The sequence below is a fragment of the Notolepis coatsorum genome (assembly GCF_963971535.1).
Source record: "Notolepis coatsorum genome assembly, chromosome: 9".
NCBI classification, from domain to species: domain Eukaryota; kingdom Metazoa; phylum Chordata; class Actinopteri; order Aulopiformes; family Paralepididae; genus Notolepis; species Notolepis coatsorum.
In genome coordinates this window covers 93,798,885-93,821,524 of record NC_140173.1, presented here as the reverse complement: position 1 = coordinate 93,821,524, position 22,640 = coordinate 93,798,885, and the positions used below count along the sequence as shown (strand labels likewise).

Below are 22,640 nucleotides of genomic sequence, written 5' to 3'. Positions count from 1 at the left end.
CGACCCTCAAGTATTGCGCAGCCTCTCCCCAGAGGACAAGGCAGCAAGCAGCGAGACCTGGATGGCGACCATCCCAGGAGAAGCCCAAGAAAACAGACTCGCTCGATTATAAACACACACCCCTGACCAAGGAGCAGGGAAGGTCGACTGCACTACCGACCACAAGACGGAGTGTATACAGAACACTCGCCAGACAATATGACCCGTTGGGATGTATTCTACCTTACACCACCAGGGCAAAGATGATTGTAAGAGCGTTATGGGACAAGGACCAGGGCTGGGACGACCCCATACCCGAACACCTTGCCTCCACATGGAGAGAGTGGGAGACAGAACTCAGCTCACTCCCAGGTGTCAACATACGCCGCAGCTACTTCCCACCCACAGTGAGGCCGGAGACGTGCCAGATGGACCTGCACGTCTTCAGCGACGCCTCCGAAGTAGCCTACGGTTCGGTGGCCTACTTGCGTGCCCGAGAGGAGGGAGGAGAAATACATACTGCTTTCATCCTGGCTCGCTCAAGAATAGCCCCACGCAAGCAACAGTCTATCCCGCGTCTAGAGCTCTGCGCAGCCCTAGCAGGAGCGCAACTCGCCACGTTAATCCAACGTGAACTCACGACCACGGTGCAAAGAACAATCTTGTGGTCAGACTCCACGACCGTACTCACATGGATCCGGTCTGATTCGTGTAGATACAAGGTCTTCGTGGGAGTCAGAATCACAGAGATCCAAGATTTAACAGAAGCAGCAAGCTGGAGGTATGTGGACACAAAACACAACCCAGCTGACGTCATCACCCGGGGAATGTCCCTAGATGACCTCACCCGTCACAATCTATACAGTGACGGGCCAGAGTTCCTCAAGCTCCCGGAAGAAGAGTGGCCTACACCCACCCCACGGGAGGCGAGTAAAGAGGAGGCAGAGAACAAGAAATATATGTTCTGTGGGTTGACACACACACTCGTCCCCACAGACCCCAACATAGACGACTGCCTCACCCTTGAGAGTGCGCAGCTAAAGACATTCCTGTGGCATCACCCAGAGGTTCAGCCCACTACTGACATTACTGCAGCTAACTACGAAGAAGCAGAACTTCTTCTCCTACAGCGAGCCCAGAGAGACTCGTTCCCCGATGAGCTAGACTGTCTACAGGGAGCAAAGCCCGTCCCGTCAGACAGCAGATTGCTCCACCTAGCCCCCGAGAGCGACGCCCATAATCTCATCAGAGTGGGTGGTCGTCTGAGGAGAGCTCCAGACTTACCGGATGACGTCAAGTACCCGATAGTCTTAAACAGCCGACACAAGGTCACAGAGCTTATCATAAAGAAATACGACGAGGACGTGCATCACGCCGGGGCAGAGAGAGTCTTCGCGGAGATCAGACGTCGTTATTGGATACTGCAAGGGAGAGAAGCAGTACGACGTTTCCAGCGGACTTGTCTAGACTGTCGTAAATGGCGAGCACAGCCCAGTATACCCCGGATGGCTGACCTACCCCCCTGTCGCCTCCGACTCGGCGACAAGCCTTTTCACTCCACCGGTATGGACTGTTTCGGCCCGCTGTATGTAAAGAAAGGAAGAGGGACCGAGAAGCGGTGGGGTATTGTATTCAAATGCATGACCACCCGAGCGATGCACATAGAACTCCTTCCAACCATGAGCACAGACTCATTCCTTATGGCCTTCCGAAGATTCACATCGCGGAAAGGGAAACCGTCTATATTATTGTCTGATCACGGGACAAACTTCAAAGGCGGAGAAAGAGAGCTGAGAGAGAGCTTGAAAGCTATGGGCCCAGAACTTAAGACCCACCTCGCTCCATACCGGGTTGATTTCCAGTTTAGTCCCCCGGGTGCACCTCACTTCGGTGGAGCTTGGGAACGAGAGGTACGTTCAATAAAGACAGCCCTGTACGCCGTGCTTGGGGCCCGGACCGTGGCGGAGGAAGTCCTGATGGCGGTCCTCACGGAGATCGAGGGAGTGTTGAACTCAGAGCCCCTCGGTTACGTCTCAAGTGATGTAGCAGATGTCGACCCAGTCACCCCCAACACTCTCTTGATGGGGCGGCTGGACCCCGCGCTACCACAGAGTGTACAGGCCTGAAGAAGCGAACGGCCGAAGAATGTGGAGGTACAGTCAAGTATTGGCTGACAAGTTTTGGAACAGTTTCCTACTCCACTATCTACCGTCTCTACAGACCCGCCAGAAATGGGTGAAAGAGAGAGACAATTTGACAGAAGGAACAGTCGTCATGATTATCGACCGGTCACTACCCCGAGCTATGTGGCCGGCCGGCCGCGTAAGCAAAGTGATCACCGGTGCCGACGGAAAGGTCAGGGCGGCAGAAGTGCTTGTCCAAGGGCGGATCTACCCCCGACCCGTGGCGAGGCTAATAGAGTTGCCAAGGCTCCCCGATACTATTGATGACGACCATGACCCCCTGACTTTGTGAACTGCCCTACCCCCCCAACAGACATTGAGTAGTGGACAGTGCGGTTAATCTGTCTCTGCTTATCTAATTAGGTGGGACTAATTAGGAGGCGGCTGTTACGAAGGATCAGATTAAACCGAATATATATATTTACTGATTGATATATATTGCATAATATTTGTATATCGTTTGATATCCCTTGTATATTCCTTGTACATATACACGGAATATCCCTTTAGCCTAGTACAGACCATAATATTTCATTCTCCTATTGGACAGCGGTCCACCAAGCGCCATGGCCATACCTCCAAGGTCTGGTTCAAAGTCACCGCCGGGGACTTGCCTGGACATGAACGGTTCTGCGCAAGGATATGAGACAGGAATAAAGCTGGTACTAGTTTGTTCACCTAACGTATAAATACGGTGCAGGTGAATACAGAAGCACTTAGTCAGAAGTCTAGAGTTACCCAATAAGTTGAAGCCTCACCCACGATACAACGTGCGGTGAAGTATGGCCTGTTTGGCCCCAAATAGAGCATTGAGACCGCGTGCGAATTAATAACTGAAGTGTCAGAGTTTAACGCTGTACCGTCGAGTTCGACCGATTCTATTAAGTCAGTAATAGTCTATTTGTGTATAGTGTATCGTGCGGCTACCGTTCTACAGTGACCAGCATCACCAACGTTTCCTCGTACCAGCTAGAGTGCTTATCCAGGCTGGGCTGCTTACCATGGCGCTTTCACCCGAGGGGCCCTAGACGAGGACCGTGTGGATTATGTACACTGGATAACCTACCGACGACTGCATAGCCCTTTTCGGCTGGATTATATTTGCTTTTGGTCCTGTAATTAATGGAGCGGAGAATCGCCGACACCCACAATTGTGTGGGATTTACCCTGTGAGGAGCCACGTCGAGTCCGCCTCTCAGAAGCCTGAGGCCGGCTAGCTTTCTTCCATGTGGAGCTGCATGCTACGGAGAACAGCTGTATTCGTCTGCGGATCAAGATCTTATTGCACCGTCTCCTGTACTTGGAGTCTCCTTATCATCGTTGACCCAGACTCTACTACCGACAAATCCTCTCCCCTTGCTGGCTTACGACCGGAGGGACCCTACCAGTATCTCACGCTATATTACTAGTGTACCATAGATATAATTCCTAAGATTCAGGTTGTATTATTATCTCCTGCGTAATATGAGAATGGACATACGTTATTGATTTGCCTACGCACATTCCTTTGCCTTATAAGCGCATCCAAAGTAAAGTAAAGTATATTATGTACTATCATTACTGCTAATAAATACTTAAATCCAGTTTTGTGTGGAACCGAGTCATTGTGGGAAGTGTTCATCATTAGATACCTGTGTACTGTATGGCCAGTAGGAATGTACATAAGACGGTAGTGGTTTAATGATACCATACTTATCAATACAGTCAGGGAATTATACCCCTCAGTTACAGCGTTCATTCATTACGCCCGCCGTAGGCTATATATATTATATGTCATTCATTCATATACAGTACTGCGCGCGCGTGTGTGTGTGTCTGTGTGTGTGCGCGCGCTGCGGCAGGTGTGTACCGCAAGCTGTATATGATGCCAATACATTAATCTAATCTAGTTTTGATGGGCGCAAGCGTGATTACGAAACCTAGCCGCATTTCTCGGAGACGCTCTCTGATTGGCACTGACTGACGCTAGGTTTCGTAATCACGCGGCTCGCAAAGCACTTCCGCCATTCCATTTCACACAGCTGCGTCACCAGTTGCTTTATAAGGAGCTATGGAGGCGTTGTTTTGTATGCAAATGAGCTGAACGGGAACGCGCTTTGGAGTTTACGACAGAATGCCATTCTCCAAGCAGATATCAGATCATATAATTTCTGCGACCGTTTCAGCCACTTAAGACATATCTCCAGCACGTTCAGGACTCAGAGTGTACTTGTCATAGATTATGTCTCAGTGGTTCCAAGATAAGTCTTCCAGAATATATCTTTGAAACATTTTCGGGAATGAGACCCAATGACGTTTATTCAACATCCAAGAAGGCTAACATTATGTTTACTAACTCCAACCGGGACTATTGCTGCTTTCCCACTGCATAGTATCAACTCGATTAGACTCCACTCAACTTCCACTGTAGGTAGAGTTGAGAACGAAGGTACCACACGCTAAATTGTCCCTGCGGACCCAACCCATAGACAGTTCCGTGTGTGAATTGCGTTAATCCACCACCGTTTCACAATTACTGTGTTGCACTCAATATTTAAATAATGTTAGTCTAAATAAATGTAGAATGAACAGAGTAGTGTTGTTTTGAAACAGTAGGCCTACAGTGTGTGTGTGTGTTAGTTTGATTTATGCTGCATTTTATATTGATGGCCTTCTAATTTGTTTATTTATTTTAAATAACACAATGACACTTTTCCTTTTGATAAGAAATCCAGCAATATTCCTTTCATTGTATTTCAAATACTGGACTATAATTTCAAGCGGAAAACTAATCTTTCCATTAACCCTTTATTCGCCAATGACGTGTTACCACGTCATTCTCCGCCATGCGTAACCTGCCAATGACGCCGTAAGGCGTCTTTGAGATCAATATTTCAAAAATCTGTCATGTCAATCATATTTCACCCACGGAGACTTGAGATCTCCTGTTGATCTCCTCTCAACTCTCCAACGGTTCAAGAGAGCCATATGGTGGCCGATCTCGGATCGCCCAAACAGGAAATGAGCGGCAGGAAGTGGTGCTCATCCATATTCGGTCCGGCCACTCGCTGTCGCTCGTGGGACTCGAGCTCGACACACTGGATAGCGATCCGTTGCCAATAACTCGATAAACAACATGATTTGGACGTATATATTATTATACAACCTGGAAATGGATCGCATATATCCACATCCCATAATCGCGAACTTTCTGCTCCACGCTGACCACCCAACGGTTTCAGCGTGTTTGCTTATTATGATCCATATAAACTGCTGTGATCTATGTATCGCCCATACTACATAAATTATTTAACGTCGGCCACGGACTTATAAACCCCCCCCCCCCTCCGGTCACCAGCAGATGATGAGGCATGATGATTAGGACCTTGTACAATTGAAAATGTTTATCTGACGTCAATCGGTATCAAACTACATTTGATGATGTAATATATGTATTTATGGCTATAAATCACGTTCTGCAGAATGCTGCAGAAAACGATAAAACATATTTATACTTTAGACCGTATTTTAGTATGAATGAAAAAGTAGAACGTTGCTACATCCTAAACGATAGATACTTGACGTTGAATGGGCCATAGTAATGTCAATTTAGCAATACAATTTAAAAAGTTATAGCCCTGCAAAGAAGGGGAACATCTCCATAGATTTACAGTACTGGCAGACAGTGGATTAAGATCAGAATAATCCCTGGCAGATAAAGGGTTAAGAACTGACAACCAGGGGATTTAAACATTGTTATTTTTTTGTGTTTAATTTAAAGAAAGTAAAGTCTAGTGCTGGTTGAGCATATGCATACTTTATGTTACTGGCCTTTGTCTATAATGTGGCCACAAAAATAGAAAGGTTTAATTATTTAGTTTGTTTGCACTAAGTTAATACTTTGACAACTGTAGCCTATATTTTCCAGTCAGTTCGGTCTTTGTGTGCCAAACATTATTTAAGGCAAACCGCTGTAAGTTTTTTATTTTATTTTTTTAATAAATGAGAATCATGTTTACATTTTTGGAGTGTTACATTTAAAAAAAATAAAAAACAACATATCGAACCGAACCGAAAACCGTAACCACAAAACCGTGATATGAACCGAACTGTTGATTTTGTGAACCGTTCCACCCCTAATATATATAAACAGTCACACACATCTTTAAATAAATGTTGTGTTTATTTAAAGAAATATGTTTTACAAATGAACTAAAAAGGTACACGTCTATATATTTAAATACAAAATAAATAAAGGTATTGTATTTTACAAAATAACAAGTATAAAACAAGGGTAAACAAACCACTCTAGCAGCAATGAACTATTCTGCAGATAAAAAAATACACATCTATTTATAAATAACAAATAAATGAAAGTATTTTACAACTGATTAAACAAACAAACAATCTATCAGCAATGAACTACTCTGCTGCTGATTGAGTATTCTAGCAGTTCTTTTTCAGAAAGATTAACATGTTCACTCTCTCTGGTAAGAGCCGAGCCCGCTCCACACTCACTGTGTCCCCCCGCTTTGGAGAAGACCCGCTCTGTGGTGTGTTTTGGTCTTATGACAGGCCTAATTTGTGGCTTGTTTACTGACGTCACATCCGCTACTCTTCTGTCCTGACTGGCTACCCGTGGCGCCAGCTTGCACTGTAGCCTAGGGAGCTAACGTTATGTCCGACGATTAGCTAACGTTAGCTTAATAATGTTAAATGGGTTACAAACAAACTATGGAAGGAGTAAGCCCACCGCTAAAAAGAAAACCCACCGCAGCAGCGAGAGCACATAAAAAAAGAAAGTTTAGAGAGGAGTGGAAGTTTGGAGATAGTGGTGTTTCAAGAGACTGGCTACAGTAATATGATGTTGGGCTGTAGTGATTAGTTGTTCCGTGTGGCGCAAGTATGTCAAAAAGAAAAACAGAAACAACACGTTTGTCATCTGTAGTATATAAATGAAGCTAGAATCGACGGCGGCTGGGTGGCGCAGCGGACTAAGAGCTCGTCACCAACGCAAGAGACACTGGTATCGAATCCGGCTGTCAGCGTTGCCTCAGGCTTGGCCGGCCGTCATACTGGCTCTATTGTGCAATGTGTGGTTAAGGCCAGTGTTCTAAAGTATAGGAATACGTGGCGGTGTTTGCAGGGCTATAACTATATTATATATTATAGCTATGGATACAATACTATTGCCCATTTGACATTGAGTATCTATCGTTCAATATGTGAAAAAGAAATAATTTTTTCATCCATACATACCCGTTTTATACCGTAGTGAATATAAGTATGGTTTTAGAGTAATTTAAGAGAGGCTGGTAATAGCCCCCAATGTGTATTATACTAAATGCATTGGCGTTCCATCCCTACACAAGCTACAATAAAAAACCTTTTTTTTATGCTTTGATCGTCACCAACGGAATACGTTATGGACTAGCGTTACACACATACGCTCGGATCACAATGAAGGCATGCTTTGATCAACGCAAGATTTATATCATATAGCCCTTACCTTGACTAGGATCTGCCCCAAAAAGAATATTCCAATTATCTGATTGTGAGTCCCAGTATTGGTGTCGATCGTGTCGCCAAAATAATCCGCCATACATCATCGATCTGGAGCATTTGACGCTCCTCAAGCCGATCGGGACAACCGCTCCCCTTGCGCGACATGGAAAAGTCTGCCCGGACCAATATAATCGACGCACAGCTCAAGACACAGAGTTTCAAAGGATGTGCAATATCGGCCGCATCCTACCAGGCGGCGGTATTGGACTTTTGCAATCTCAGACTCATTCCCTATGATAACACCAGGCTCCCTGGATGAATAATTAATGGAAATATCGAATAAAAGAAATAACGATGAAAACCCGACTTTTCTGGGGTTTGACGCTCTAGCGTCGGCGAGTTAACCCAACTTTATTCGGGTATGGCGTCCATTGAGTTAACGTGCGGTTTCATTTTGCGGTAAACAAAACGTGACGTCATCGGACTTTTAATTTTTTTTGCATTACTGAAATTTGGCACCGTTGGATCGCACGTGAATCGATACATGGTAGTACCCACGTGTTTCGGTCAGTACCCTAAAAGTACCGAATTCGGTACCCATCCCTAGTGTGCGTGTGTGTGTGACAGTGTGTACATGTGTGTGTGCATGTGTGTGTCTGTCTGTGTGATAATGTGTGTTTATATGTTTATGTGTGTGTGTGTGTGTGTGTGTGTGTGTGTGTGTGTGTGTGTGTGTGTGTGTGTGTGTGTGTGTGTGTGTGTGTGTGTGTGTGTGTGTGTGTGTGTGTGTGTGTCTGTATGTGTGTGTGTAAGATAAGATAAGATATTCCTTTATTGATCCCCTTGGGGAAATCCAGGCATCATAGCAGCATGGCTCAGGGGTAGAGCGGGTCGTCCAATGATCGAAGGGTTGGTGGTTCGAATCCTGCTCAAGCCCATGTCCATCCCACTGCCGTTGTGTCCTTGGGCAAGACACTTAACCTACTTGCCTCGTATGAATGTGTATGCATGTGAATGAATGTTGGTGGTGGTCGGAGGGGCCGTAGCCCGTAGGCGATGATTATTCGCCACGCTTCCGTGAGTCTGCCTCAGGGCAGCTCTGGCTGCAATTGTAGCTTACCACCACCGGTATGACTGTGTATGAACGAATAATGGACTCTGTAAGCGCTCTGGGGTCACTGGGGTGTCATGAAGAGCGCTATATAAATCCAATCCATTATCATGGCGGAGGGGGGAGGGGAGTGTGTGTGTCTCTGTGTCTGTGTGTGTGTGTATATATTATGAGAACATAATGTATGTAGTAAGTCGATTTCATGACTCAATGACTCTTGTATTCATATAATAGCAATAATTGAAACTTCTAAATCTATAAGCTTACTTTTTTGTCAAGTCAAAACAAACAACACCAGAATAGCGCTGCTAGGATCCTGATGAGGGTGCGCAAATATGACCACATCACCCCCACCCTCAGATCACTTCACTCGCTCCCCGTGGAACACAGGATCGAGTACAAGGTCTCCCTCCTCACTCACCAGTGTGTACACGATGGTGCCCCTGCCTACCTCAAGGAACTCCTCACCCCCCAGTCCTCCTCAAAGCCCCCAGGACTAAGCTGCACACCATGGGCGATCGAGCCTTCTGCTCGGCCGCGCCCAGACTATGGAATGCTCTCCCCAACCACCTGAGAGTACCACAAACTGTTAATACTTTTAAACGTGGACTCAAGACCTACCTTTTTAGAAAGGCCTTTTATTCGTTTTTATGTCGTATACATATGTTGTTCTGCTATGTGTTCTTCTTTCTTATATATCCATTTGTATTCTATTCTTTTTAACTCTGTAGCACTCTGAGACTCTCAGGATTGTAGGGTGCATTATAAATTAAATGTATTATTATTATTATTATTATTATTATTATTATTATTATTATTATTATTATTATTATTATTATTATTATTATTATTATTATTTATTATTATTATTATTATTATTATTATTATTATTATTATTATTATTATTATTATTATTATTATTATTATTATTATTATTATTATTATTATTATTATTATTATTATTATTATTAAAACATCTACCATCTGTAATTATCTCCAGAGCCACCGTGCTGCTGAATATAATCTATTCATGCACCAATGGATTCTCCCTCATTTCTCAAATGAATTAACAAGTACAATTCACCCACTACATTCTCAGCTGATATACTGGGAGATAGAAATATATTCCCAGGCTAATGGATCACATTATTGTAACATGTACAAAACAAAGAGCTGCCCCAGTACATCTAATCTTAGACTGAGAGACGCCTCCTATTACTTATGTGTCAAATCACAGATGGAAAAAAGAAACTACACAACCGATAGTAGAAAACGGCATGGGATAAAAATACACTGTGGCACAGACACACAGACTGATAGACAGACGGACATACAGATAGACATGTAGGCATAAGGACAGATAGAAAGGCTGGTAGGTAGGTAGGTAGGTAGGTAGGTAGGTAGGTAGGTAGGTAGGTAGGTAGGTAGGTAGGTAGGTAGGTAGGTAGGTAGGTAGGTAGGTAGGTAGGTAGGTAGGTAGGTAGGTAGGTAGGTAGGTAGGTAGGTAGGTAGGTAGGTAGGTAGGTAGGTAGGTAGGTAGGTAGGTAGGTAGGTAGGTAGGTAGGTAGGTACAGTAGGTAGGCAGGTAGGCAGACATGCAGGCAGACAGACATACATACAGACAGACCGATAGACAGACAGACAGGTAGGCAACAGACAGACAGACATACATACAGACAGGCAGACAGAAATACAGACAGACAGACAGACAGACAGACAGACAAGCAAGCAAACAGACAGGTAGGCAGACAGACATGCAGGCAGACAGACAGGTAGGCATGGAGAGACAGACATACAGACATACAGACAGGCAGACATACATGCAGGCAGGTAGACAGACATACAGACAGCCAAGCATGCAAACAGCCAGGTAGGCAGACATACAGACAGGCAGACAGACAGGTAGGCAGGCAGATACAGACAGACAGACAGACAGGCGGCCAGACAGACAGGCAGACATACAGGCAGGTAGACCGACAGACATACATACAGACACAGGCAGACATACAGACATGCATACATACAGACAGACAGGCAGGCAGGCAGACAGGCAGGTAGACAGACATACCCAGGCAGACATACAGACAGACATGCATACAGCCAGACAGACATGCATGCAGACAGACATGTAGGCAGACAGACGGGTATGCATACAGACAGACATACAGGCATGCAGGCAGACAGGTAGGCAGGTAGATAGACAGACATATATGCGGACATACATACATGCAGACAGGCAGACAGACAGACAGGCAGACAGACATACATGCAGGTAGACAGACAGACAGACAGCCAGGCAGACATACAGGCAGGTAGACATACAGACAGACACAGGCATACAGACAGACATGCATACATTACATACAGACAGACAGACAGGCAGGCAGACAGGCAGACAGACAGGCAGGTAGACATACATACATACAGACACAGGCAGACATACATGCATACAGACAGACAGACATGCATGCATACAGACAGGTAGGCATACAGACAGGTATGCAGACAGACAGACATACATACAGACAGACAGGCAGGCAGACAGGTAGGCAGGTATGATACATACAGACAGACAGGCAGACAGACAGGCAGACAGACTGGCAGGTAGACAGACATACAGACATACAGACAGACATACAGACAGACAGACATACAGACAGACAGACATACAGACAGACAGACAGACAGACAGACAGACAGACAGACAGAAAAATACAGCTGCACGGATACTAACTAAAACTAGAACATTTGATCACATCACACCAGTTTTGTCCGCCTTACACTGGCTTCCTATTCAAGCCTGACTTCAAAGTACTGCTCACCAACAAAATTTTAAATGGGCTCGCACCGTTCTATCTATCCGACCTCATCTCTCGATACTCGCTCGCTCGTGCTCTGCGCTCACAAAATGTGGGGCTTCTATCGATTCCTAGGGTTAAAAAGAAATCCGCCAGCCACAGAGCCTTTGTCTACCGTGCTCCCTACCTGTGGAACCAATTACCTGCCATCGTCAGGGGCGCCTGCTCTCTCGAAGCTTTTAAATCCTTGCCCTGAGCCATAGTCTTGTATCTCATCCTGTATATATATACACTTGCAGTAGTTCTTAGTTCTATCTATTACTTAATTTCACAATTTTCTTATATACTTTGATTCTACTGTCACCATTATTGTATTGCTCCTTCTCTGCCCACTACAAACATGGGAACTCTCTAACCCCTGTCCCCATCTCCCATCTCTCTGCATGGTTGTCTCGTAGTGTTGACCAAGGTGGTGGATGTCTCGGGGTGTTGGCCAAGATTGCAGTGACTGTTCTACCCCCACACTGGTTATGTGCACCACCGAGGCCATGGATCAGCTTCATACAGTCTTCTGTCCGTGGTCTGTCAACGTGGTTTAGACATTGAGTTCATTGCTGGGTTAAGTACTTATATTCTATTCACATATATGCCTACTACATATATCTATTCTATTCACATATATGCTTACCACATGTATCTATTGCTATGTCCGCCCATCACAATCACGCAAACTGTCTAACGCCTGTCCCGTCTGCGTCTATTCGAATACCAACCGGTTTGTGCTTCCGCATTCGCGTTTTGCGCTCTGATTGGCCACTTGTTACGATTCTGGTTCCTGACTACGGTCGGGAACCACCCACCTTCTCTTTCATCTGTCACCTGACTGCTGTCACTTGTTTTTCCCTGTAATTTAGTGCTGTCACTTAGGGGTTGGCTTCTGATTGGCTGTCACGGGTGTGTGTGTGGAATGTTGGTATTTGGTGGCTATTTAACATTCCTTTCCTCTGCTTCTCATTCGTCAGGTCTTCACTATAGGCGTTCGGAGATAACGCGGCCGGTTCCAGTTCTGAACCACCACTAAGCTCCATTATCTATTCTCTCGTTCCTTTGCCTTTGGCATAGTATCCTAGTATTACTCTTTGTGTTCTTTACTATTAAAGTCGAACCTGTTCAAGAGTATACCTTCTCCGTCTCTGTGATTGCCTACAACAATTGGAACTCACCTACCTCCATCCTGACAGCCACTGACCTACGCTAGTTTTGCCGACGCCGCTATGAGCGTAGAAATAATGCGTGGAGAGCGGAGAGCGAGCCTCGCACACACGCACTTTGAAATGGGTATCACAGTAGTACGCCCTACTGTAGAACATGACATATTAGCATGACATCTGATTTATTAATGCCAATACTAGGGACAAACTCAATTGGCACAAGTGTAAATCATGGATTAGTCACTCAGTTTTAACATCCGCCGACATAGCTCACCGCGTTCGTCTGCTGGCTGTGGAGCCTATGGTCACAAGTTTAAATCACTCTTGGTTCAAGTTTTTTTTTTTTTTACGTTTAATTAATTTATCCACTCTGGTTGGATGGTGTGTATGTATATGTATGTATTGTGCTGTATAATGACAATACATTTTAATCAAATCTCATTTTGAAATCGCTACGCTGCCTATGGACACGACAGTGGCGCGTCAGACAGCTTCGAATGTATTGTCATTATACAGCACAATACATATACATACACACCATCCAACCAGAGTTGATAAATTAATTAAACGTAAAAAAAAATTAACTTGAACCAAGAGTGATTTGAGCTTGTGACCATAGGCTCCACAGCCAGCAGACGAATGAGGTGAGCTAAGTCGGCAGATATTAAAACTGAGTGACTAATCCATGATTTACACTTGTGCCAATTGCGTTTGTCCCTAGTATTGGCATTAATAAATCAGATGTCATGCTAATATGTCATGTTCTACAGTAGGGCGTACTACTGTGATACCCATTTCAAAGTGCGTGTGTGCGAGGCTCGCTCTCCGCTCTACACGCATTATTTCTACGCTCATACCGGGGGGGGGGGGGGGGGGCAAAACTAGCGTAGGTCAGTGGCCAATCAGAGCGCAAAACGCGAACGCGGAAGCACGAACCGGTTGGTATTCGAATAGACGCATCCCGTCTCCCTGTCTCCTTGTGAGGGGCAGTGGCGTAACTCTCTCTCAATGTGTGCGGGGGACAGATTTGGGGGCGTGGCGAGTGACGGCGATGGGGGGGGGGGGGGGGGGGGGGTTAGGGGGGGGGGGCCGTCTACCTATTTTTTTTTTCTTTTAAATACCAGGGGTGCAATACCGCATTTTCCCAAGCGGTGGCGCCATTTCTCCATGTAAACGACACACTGAGTGAATGAATGAATGAAAACTTTATTTAACAGATTGCAGAATGGGTACAATACAGTACGGCTCAATACATACAATTGTTAAGGGGATGCAGACCTGAGAAAGACGTTTGTCTTGTTTCTTGTTCCTCTCAGCTTCAGCAGAGGATGAGGGAACAACCAGCAACAGCCTCACAAGGACCTCCACCTGATCAAAAAGACCTCTGACTTCAGGCAACATGCCTCTCAGGATGTCTGCAGCTTCTGTGCTTGATGCATAGGTGTTAGTTGCTTTGAACATGGCTAGCTGAACATCCAGCATCCTCCTGTTCATCTCTGGATACTTGTCCACAATGTCATCACTTTCTCCCCTAATAAGCACACCCTCCAACTTCTGAAGCACTTCAAAGCTTCTTTGATTAAACCGCTCTCGGAATTGCAGATCTGCTGTGTCCAGTATTTTGAAGAACTCCCCTCTGAAGAAGTCCACAGAAGTTGCTGGGACATGTGCTGCAGCGTCACCAGTTAGACGTTTTGGAGGGTTGCGGATACGAGGCATTTCCATCGGATCGATGTTTAGTGAGGTGACCAGCTTTGCGGTGTTGTCAAATATCTGTGAATGAATGAAAACTTTATTTAACAGATTGCAGAATGGGTGCAATACAGTACAGCTCAATACACACAATTGTTAAGGGGATGCAGACCAGAGAAAGAATTTAGTCTTGTTTACATCAGGGTCCCCCATTTTCAATTAATCATTATTTTGTCAGGATGATTGCAATGAGTTTGTATCTTGTTTGCAAATGATTATGTCTTGCTGATGGACTCTGTAAACAGGCTATTGGGAATGGAATGCAACCCATCACATTCACAGGTTTGGTGTGAGTGCTCGGCCTGAGTACCGGTAATCAGACCATCGTTCACACACCAAACCTGAGGGGAGGGGGCAGGGAGCTCTGTGTCTTCCATCCTATCCAACCATCCACTACACAGTCAAATATGTATTTTGTTAAGACATTATTGTTACTTACATAATTTCTGTCATTCAGTGGTGGGGATAGTGCACGCTGCTGTGCATCTACGTTTACAGGCACTGTCTGTGTGCTTTCAGAAGCCGTATTTGCATCCTCCTGCAGAATAAACAAACACAAAAAGAGAGAAACCATTAGAACACGGGTTCTAATAACTTTATTTATTTGAACCATGGGGACAGCGTACATTAATAAAACATTAATGCACCAGTGTTCCATTCCCATTATTGATTGATTGATTGGAAATTGTATTAACAGATTGCAGAATGGGTACAATACAGTACGGCTCAATACACACAATTGTTAAGGGGATGCAGACCAGAGAAAGAATTTAGTCTTGTTTACATCAGGGTCCCCCATTTTCAATTCATCATTATTAGTCAGGATGATTACAATGGGGTTGTATCCTACCCAACCCCCCCCCCAACCCCCCCCCCGCCCCATCTCCAATGTACAGCCCCACCCCACCTCAAATGTATACTCTTTTTCTGGATTCTTTTAGTATCACAAACAGTACTGTATTTGAAAATCTGGTATGTCATAAATGTATAGATGTAGCAGTACTGTCTATCTGTATGTCGTGTGTGTCATATGATGAATTGAAAATGGGGGACCCTGATGGAAACAAGACGAAAGTCTTTCTCAGGTCTGCATCCTCTTAACAATTTATGTATTGAGCTGTACTGTACTGTACCCATTCTGCAATCTGTTAATAAACTTTTCAATCAATCAATCAATCATGGACTTATGAACCACGATTATTTTCAAGAGAAACAAACAGGCAAATAGCTATAGCTATATAGTCAATCTGGACAAATACATTAGGCCTATATTAAAAAAAGAAAATCTGCTAAAATGCTGTTACTTGCCTTCCTGTTTCGTGGTGGTGTCGTCACTGCTGCTGGTTTAGCTCCGGGCGACAGCGTAGCAAAACTTAGTTTGCTTTGAAGAAGTAGCTTTCTCCTCTTGGGCGACGGTGCCATCTCGTTGTTGCATGCACGCAGGTAGGAGTCGGACATAGCACTGAATGTCTTATCTTATCTCTCTTTATACCGTATGTGATGACGTATTTTAACACACACCTCGGCTGAGGGGACGACCCGAGCTATTATTATGCAAAGACGAGTACTTTAGCGAGTGGGTACTTGGCCCGTGCAAATGCGACCCCCATCTACTACTCTTTGCATACAGGTAGTCAGACGGGGGGGGGACATAACTGCATTCTGAACAAATGGGGGGGGACCCATTCCAATGTCCCCCGTGCCAAATACGCCCCTGGTGAGGGGCTGTCTCGTGGTGATGACCGGAGTGGTGGACGTCCCGTGATGATGACGGGAGGATGCGACCCTCTCTATTTTCAATCTTTCAAAATGTTCAGTTGCTATTGCATGCACTTATTTGTGTTTCATTACACGTATATGTGCATACTGTACTTACCAACTGTTTCCCCTGCTTTATTGCAACACTCCTATCACCGACATATACTGTAAGAAGGGAGATCTGCCCTTCTAAGGTTTCTCTCCTCCACATTGCCTGTGGTGCATTTTCCCCTATTGCTAGGTTTTAGTGAGTTTTTCCTTACCTTCGCGTGAGGTATATCTGGGAGTGTTTATTTTATTTATTTTAAATTTGTTGGACTTCATGGTGTTTTTGTTTTGTTCTTGATTCATTGTGATGTTTCTTCTTGACTTGTTTAAAGAAGACGTGGCCGGCCCATGGGGACATTAACGTGTGTTGTCGGGCCTTACAAATACATTTTATTGGATTTGATTTGATTCAGTTGTTTTCATTGATGGTACAAACTATATTATGATTTAATTAATTGTATATTTATCATGTATTTATTATGTATAAGTATGTTCAACGTCAAATAAGGGCTTGCCCTCAATGGGTTTTTGAGTTGAAATGAAGATTGAATGAAGATTGAATGAATTAATGAATGAACACACCCCTCACTCATTTCCCTCTGTGTTGTATAGACTAAAAAGAGAGTTGCGACACTCTGTGAACTCGCCGCCACGCTCACTGTACCGCCGATCACGTGGTTCATGTAGCTTGCAATAGTTAGCAAAAAAATCTTGCTTTATGTTAGCTAACTGCATTTAGAATCTAACAAGCTATTATCTTACGATAAACATTAACCAAAGCTGGCTACATAAAATACCACTATTGATTAAATCCATGAGAGGTCTGCTAATGCGTTAAAATGTAAAAAGAAAATCAGTGCTTTCATAAACTTACCAGCGAGCCTCGGAAACACTGAAAATTAATGGGGTTCAACGCTGGAACTTGGAACTATAGGTCGGCCCATGAGGCGCTTCACTTCCACATTCCACGATTACAATAGAAGTCTATGAGAATGTGGCAACTCTCTTTTTAGAAGGCTCTGGTACAGACCTACTAATGAAGCTGAATCCTCTCAGATTTGTGTGTGTGTGTTTGATTGATTGATTGAAAACTTTATTAACAGATTGCAGAATGGGTACAATACAGTACAGCTCAATACACACAATTGTTAAGGGGATGCAGACCAGAGAAAGACTTTCGTCTTGTTTCCACCAGGGTCCCCCATTTTCAATTCATCAGGACATATATGACATACATGACATACAGATAGTCAGTACTGCTACATCTATACATTTATGACATACCAGATTTGCAAATACAGTACTGTTTGTGATACAGAAGGAGTCAAGAAAAGGGAGTATATACATTTGACGTAGAAACTGTACATTGGAGGAGGTTGGGTGGGGGGGGTTGGGTACACTGGGATATTGACAACCATACTGGGTAATTTACATTGGAGGTGGTTGGGGGGGGGGGGGGGGGGCACACTGTATAAACAAGCAAAACTGTACATTGAGGGGGGGGGGGATTCTGTACAAACAAACAAAATTGTACATTGGACTATTGACAAAACCATACTAGGTAAATGACTGTACATTGGAGGGGGTTGGGTTAGGATATTTACAGGGGCCAGTGTTGAATTGCAGTCTCCCGTAGGTGTCTCTTGAGAGAGGTTTTGAAAGTGGGTAGTGATCCACATTCCTTTACAGCTTTGGGTAGGGCGTTCCACATTGATGTGGCATAATTGCGAAACGTGTTTAGTCCCTTATTTGAGCCGAATCTGGGTTTAACATGATTTGTGGAGCTCCCTCTGGTGTTGTGATCGTGGTATTCACTGACCTTTGGGAAGTATTTTGCCATGTACATGGGTACCTTGGTCGTGTAGTGTATCTTGTAGACCAGGCCCATTGCAAGTTGCTGTACTCTGTCATCTACTCTAAGCCATCCTAGGTTGTCAAAGTGGGCAGGGGTGAGGTGGGTTCTAGGAGTAAGGTCAAGCAGTAGTCTGACCAGTTTGTTTTGAGATGTTTGTAATTTTGTTTTTAGCGCCTTTGAGGTGCTTTGGTACCATGAGGTGCAAGCATAGTCGTAGTACCCCTGAATGAGTGCTCCTGCCAGAGTCTTCAGGGTATTCTTGTTTACCAGAGAGGAGATCCGGTACAAGAATCGAGTTCGTTGGTTGACTTTTTTTATTACATTGGATGCCATTTTGTCACAGGAGAGATTAGCCTCTAGGATGGAACCCAGGTAGGTAATTTCATCTTTCCTTGTGACAATATTGTCACCCACTGTAACTGAGAAGCCGTCGGTCTTGCTGAGTTTGTTATTTGAACCGAAGAGAATGGACTCTGTTTTGCCCATGTGTAATGATAGTTTGTTATCTATCATTACACATCTATCTATGTGTGTGTGTGTGTGTGTGTGTGTGTGTGTGTGTGTGTGTGTGTGTGTGTGTGTGTGTGTGTGTGTGTGTGTGTGTGTGTGTGTGTCTGTGTGTGTGTGTCTCTGTGTGTGTCTGTGTGTGTGTCTGTGTGTGTGTGTGTTCCCATATGTTTCCCACATATTGCTGGTGTCAGCGGCGTGTGGGCAAACAATGGTCCTCGAACGGACAAGGAATCACAAGGAATTCCTTCGTAACTCGATTTACGTACTTATTCAGCATTCTCGAATGCCTATGTATAATAAATTAGTTTGTTGATGTAGCATTTACAAACTCGAAAAGGCAGTCGTAAGTCGGACAGACCGGTATGAGTCCTTGGGGATTGCCGTCACTTCGATAGACAGTAGGGGTGTAACGGTACACAAAAACCACGGTACGGTACGTACCTCGGTTTTGAAGTCAAGGTTCGGTACGGGTTTTCGGTACAGTGGGGGACAGTTTAATAATAATAATAATTCATTTAATTTATATAGCGCTTCTCAATAACCCGAAGTCGCTGACAGTAGTCGGGAGCAGGGGTACAAACAAAGAGGCGAAAGCAAAGAAACAAAACAAAACAACAAAGTAACAAAAACAAAGGAACATGAGACCATGGGGGGAACGGGGGAGACAGCCTGATGGCACAAAAAAAAAAAAAAAAAAAAAAAAAAAAGACTAGAGACATATCGATCAGGTTGGAGGGGAGGGGGGGGTTTAGGGGTGGGGGGGGTTGAAGGCAAGGGAGAACAGGTGGGTTTTGAGGCGAGCTTTGAAGGTGGAGAGTGTAGGGGAGTCTCTGATGGACTGGGGGAGGGAGTTCCAGAGTCGGGGTGCAGTGCGAGAGAAGGCCCGATCTCCGAAGTTTTTGAGCTTGGATGTCGGGACAGTGAGGGAGGCAGTGGAGGAGGACCGGAGGGAACGGGTTGGGCGGTAGGGGGAGAAGGAGATCAGTCAGGTAGGGGGGGCCAGGCTGTGGAGGGCTTTGAAGGTGAGGAGTAGTGTTTTAAAGTTAATGCGGTGTTTGATCGGGAGCCAGTGGAGGGAGTGGAGGACAGGAGTGATGTGTCGCGGGACCGGGTGTTAGTGAGGAGGCGGGCGGCTGAATTTTGTACCATTTGCAGTTTATGGAGGGAGCGGGAGGTGATACCAGTGAGGAGGGAGTTGCAGTAGTCCAGGCGGGAGGAGATGAAGGCGTGAATGAGGGATTCAGCAGCGGGGGGGAGAGGCAGTGACGGATTTTTGCGATGTTGCGGAGGTGAAAGTATGATGTTTTGACGATGGAGCGGACGTGGGGGTCAAATGAGAGGGTGGGGTCAAGGAGGACACCAAGGTTGCGGACTAGGGGGAGGGGGTGATGGTGGAGTCGTTGATGGTGAGTGTGATGGGTCCGGATCTGGTGAGGGTGGTTTTGGTGCCAATGATGAGGAGTTCAGTCTTGTCACTGTTGAGTTTGAGGAAGTTGTGGGTCATCCAAGTTTGGAGTTCGGTGATGCATGATTCAATGTGACTGAGGGGTGGGCTGTGGGGGGATTGTGTACTGATGTATATTTGGGTGTCGTCAGCGTAACAGTGGAAGTTGAGGTGGTATTTGCGGATGATGTGACCAAGGGGAGAATGTAGCAGATGAAGAGCAGGGGGCCAAGGACTGAGCCTTGGGGGACCCCTGTGGACTGGGGAGGGGGGAGGTGTGGCCGGAGAGGGAGATGAATTGGTGTCTGTCAGTGAGGTAGGAGGAGAACCAGTCAAGTGCTGTGCCCTCAACACCCAGTTGGTGCAGCCTTTGGAGGAGGATGGAGTGACACACTGTGTCAAAGGCTGCACTGAGATCGAGTAGGATCAGGATGTTGAGGGCACCGGAGTCAGCGGAGATGAGGAGGTCGTTGATGACCTTTACCAGTGCAGTTTCGGTGTCTGTGAGCGGGACGGAAGCCAGACTGAAGGGTTCATATAGGGTGTTGGACTGGAGATGGGAGTGGAGTTGGGAGGCAGCAATACGTTCCAGTGTTTTTGAGAAAAAAGGAAGATTGGATATGGGGCGGTAGTTGGAGAGGGTGGATGGGTCGAGAGTGGGTTTTTTGAGGACAGGGGTGACAGCGGCGAGTTTGTAGGGGGAGGGGACGTGGCCTAGGGATAGTGACTGGTTGAAAAGGGCGGTGAGGTGGGGGATGAGAGCAGGGAGGCAGGCTTTGGTGAGAGTAGTGGGTAGGGGGTCAAGGGAGCAGGTAGTGGTCTTGGAGGTAGTCATGAGGTCCATGATGAAGGAGGAGTCAACTGGGGCGAAGGCAGTAAAAGGGGTGGGAGGGATGGAGTCAGGTGGGGGAAAAATGTGGTGGGGGGGGCGAGGGTGGGGGAATTGGCGATGCGGGCAGTCAGTGAGCTGTTGATTAAAGATACTTTATTATTAAAGAAGAGGAGAAACGAGTTGCAGAGGTCAGGGAGGAGAGTGAGTTATTGTCCGGGGGTTGTAAGAGTTTCTTGACAGTGGAGAAGAGGGTCCGGGGGTTGCGGTTGCTGCTGTTGATGATGGTGGAGTAGTGGGCAGATTTGGCAGCTTGGAGTGCATCACGGTAGGAGGAGACGTGCTGTTTGTGGAGGTCGGCGTGGATGGTGAGGCGGGTTTTTTATAGAGGCGTTCGAGTTGACGGCCGGTCTGCTTCATGGAGCGGAGTTCCGGAGTGTACAGGGGGAGGAAGGTGGTGAATGAGACAGTGATGGTTTCAGGGTGCCAGTGAGTCGAGGGAGTCAGAGAGAGTAGAGTTGAGGAGGAGGGCATAGTCGTCGGGGTTAGAGGGGGCGGAGTCAGGGGGAAAGGCAGAGGATATGGATTGAGACAGTGTGAGAGGGTCAATGGATTTTATGTTACGGAAAGAGATGGTGCGTTTGATGGAGTGGTGGGGTGGGGGAAGGGGAGCAGAGAAAAGGATGCAGTAGTGGTCAGAGAGTGGGAATGGGATGGGGTGAGGATTGGATATGGGTAGGGAGGCAGAGCAACAAGGTCAAGTGTGTGGCCTTTGTTGTGGGTGGGGAAGTTGATGTGCTGGGTGAGGCTAAAACAGTCAAGGAGGGAGAGGAAGTCAGGAGTGAGGTTTGAGTTTGGTTGGTCAACATGGATGTTGAGGTCACCGGTAAGTAGGAGGCGGGTGGAGAGAGTGGAGGCTATGGTCAGGAGATCAGAAAGTTCAGTTAAGAAAGAGGGATGAGGCTTTGGAGGGCGGTAGAGGAGTAGTGCAGTGATAGAGTTGGGGAGGGAGAGGGCAAGGTATTCGAAGGATAGCATGGGAGGGAGGTTAGGTGCAGTTCAGTGATGGATAGGGAGAGTTTGTGAAAAACGGCAAGACCCCCCCCTCGGCCAGAGAGGCGGGCTTGGCGATGAAGCTGTAATTTGGGGGGGTAGCTTGGTTGAGGGAGTAGAAGTCCAAGGGCTGTTGCCAGGTTTCAGTGAGGAGGAGTAGGTCCAGGTTGTTGTCCAGTAGTAGTTCATAGATCAGAGGTGATTTGTTAGAGAGAGAACGGGTGTTGAGGAGAGCAAGGGAGATGGATGGGGGAGCAGGGAGGAAGGAGCGAAGGTTATCGAGGTTAGCGGTGCGGCGGGTGGGGGTGGCAGGGGGCGAGAGGTAGTCCAGGAAGAGGGGATGTATGAGCCGTCAGGGAGGTGGAGAGTCCGGTTTCGATTTAGGCGGGGGCCTCTGTGGATGTTGCGACGGCGACAGTGAATGCCAGCGTTTCTGGCAGCAGTGGCAGTGGCAGCGGGGAGGCGGTAGTTGTTGTTGAGCGAGTGAAGATCAGCAGGAGTATATGAGAGGCGGCAGGGGGGTGGGGGGGGCAGTGAAAAATGGGGGGAGGGGGGGTTGTGAGAATCCAAGGGAAAACGGTAGGAGAAGCAGGAGTCCAAGTTGGGTGTAGAATAGGAGCAGGAG

At 46.1% G+C, this 22,640-nt stretch overlaps 1 protein-coding gene across 2 annotated transcripts in view; it reads right to left on the bottom strand.

Annotated features, from left to right (window-relative positions):
• Window positions 1–22,640, bottom strand: part of cdh11 (cadherin 11, type 2, OB-cadherin (osteoblast)) — a 137,648-nt gene that overhangs the window by 112,802 nt on the left and 2,206 nt on the right. The window lies entirely within an intron of this gene.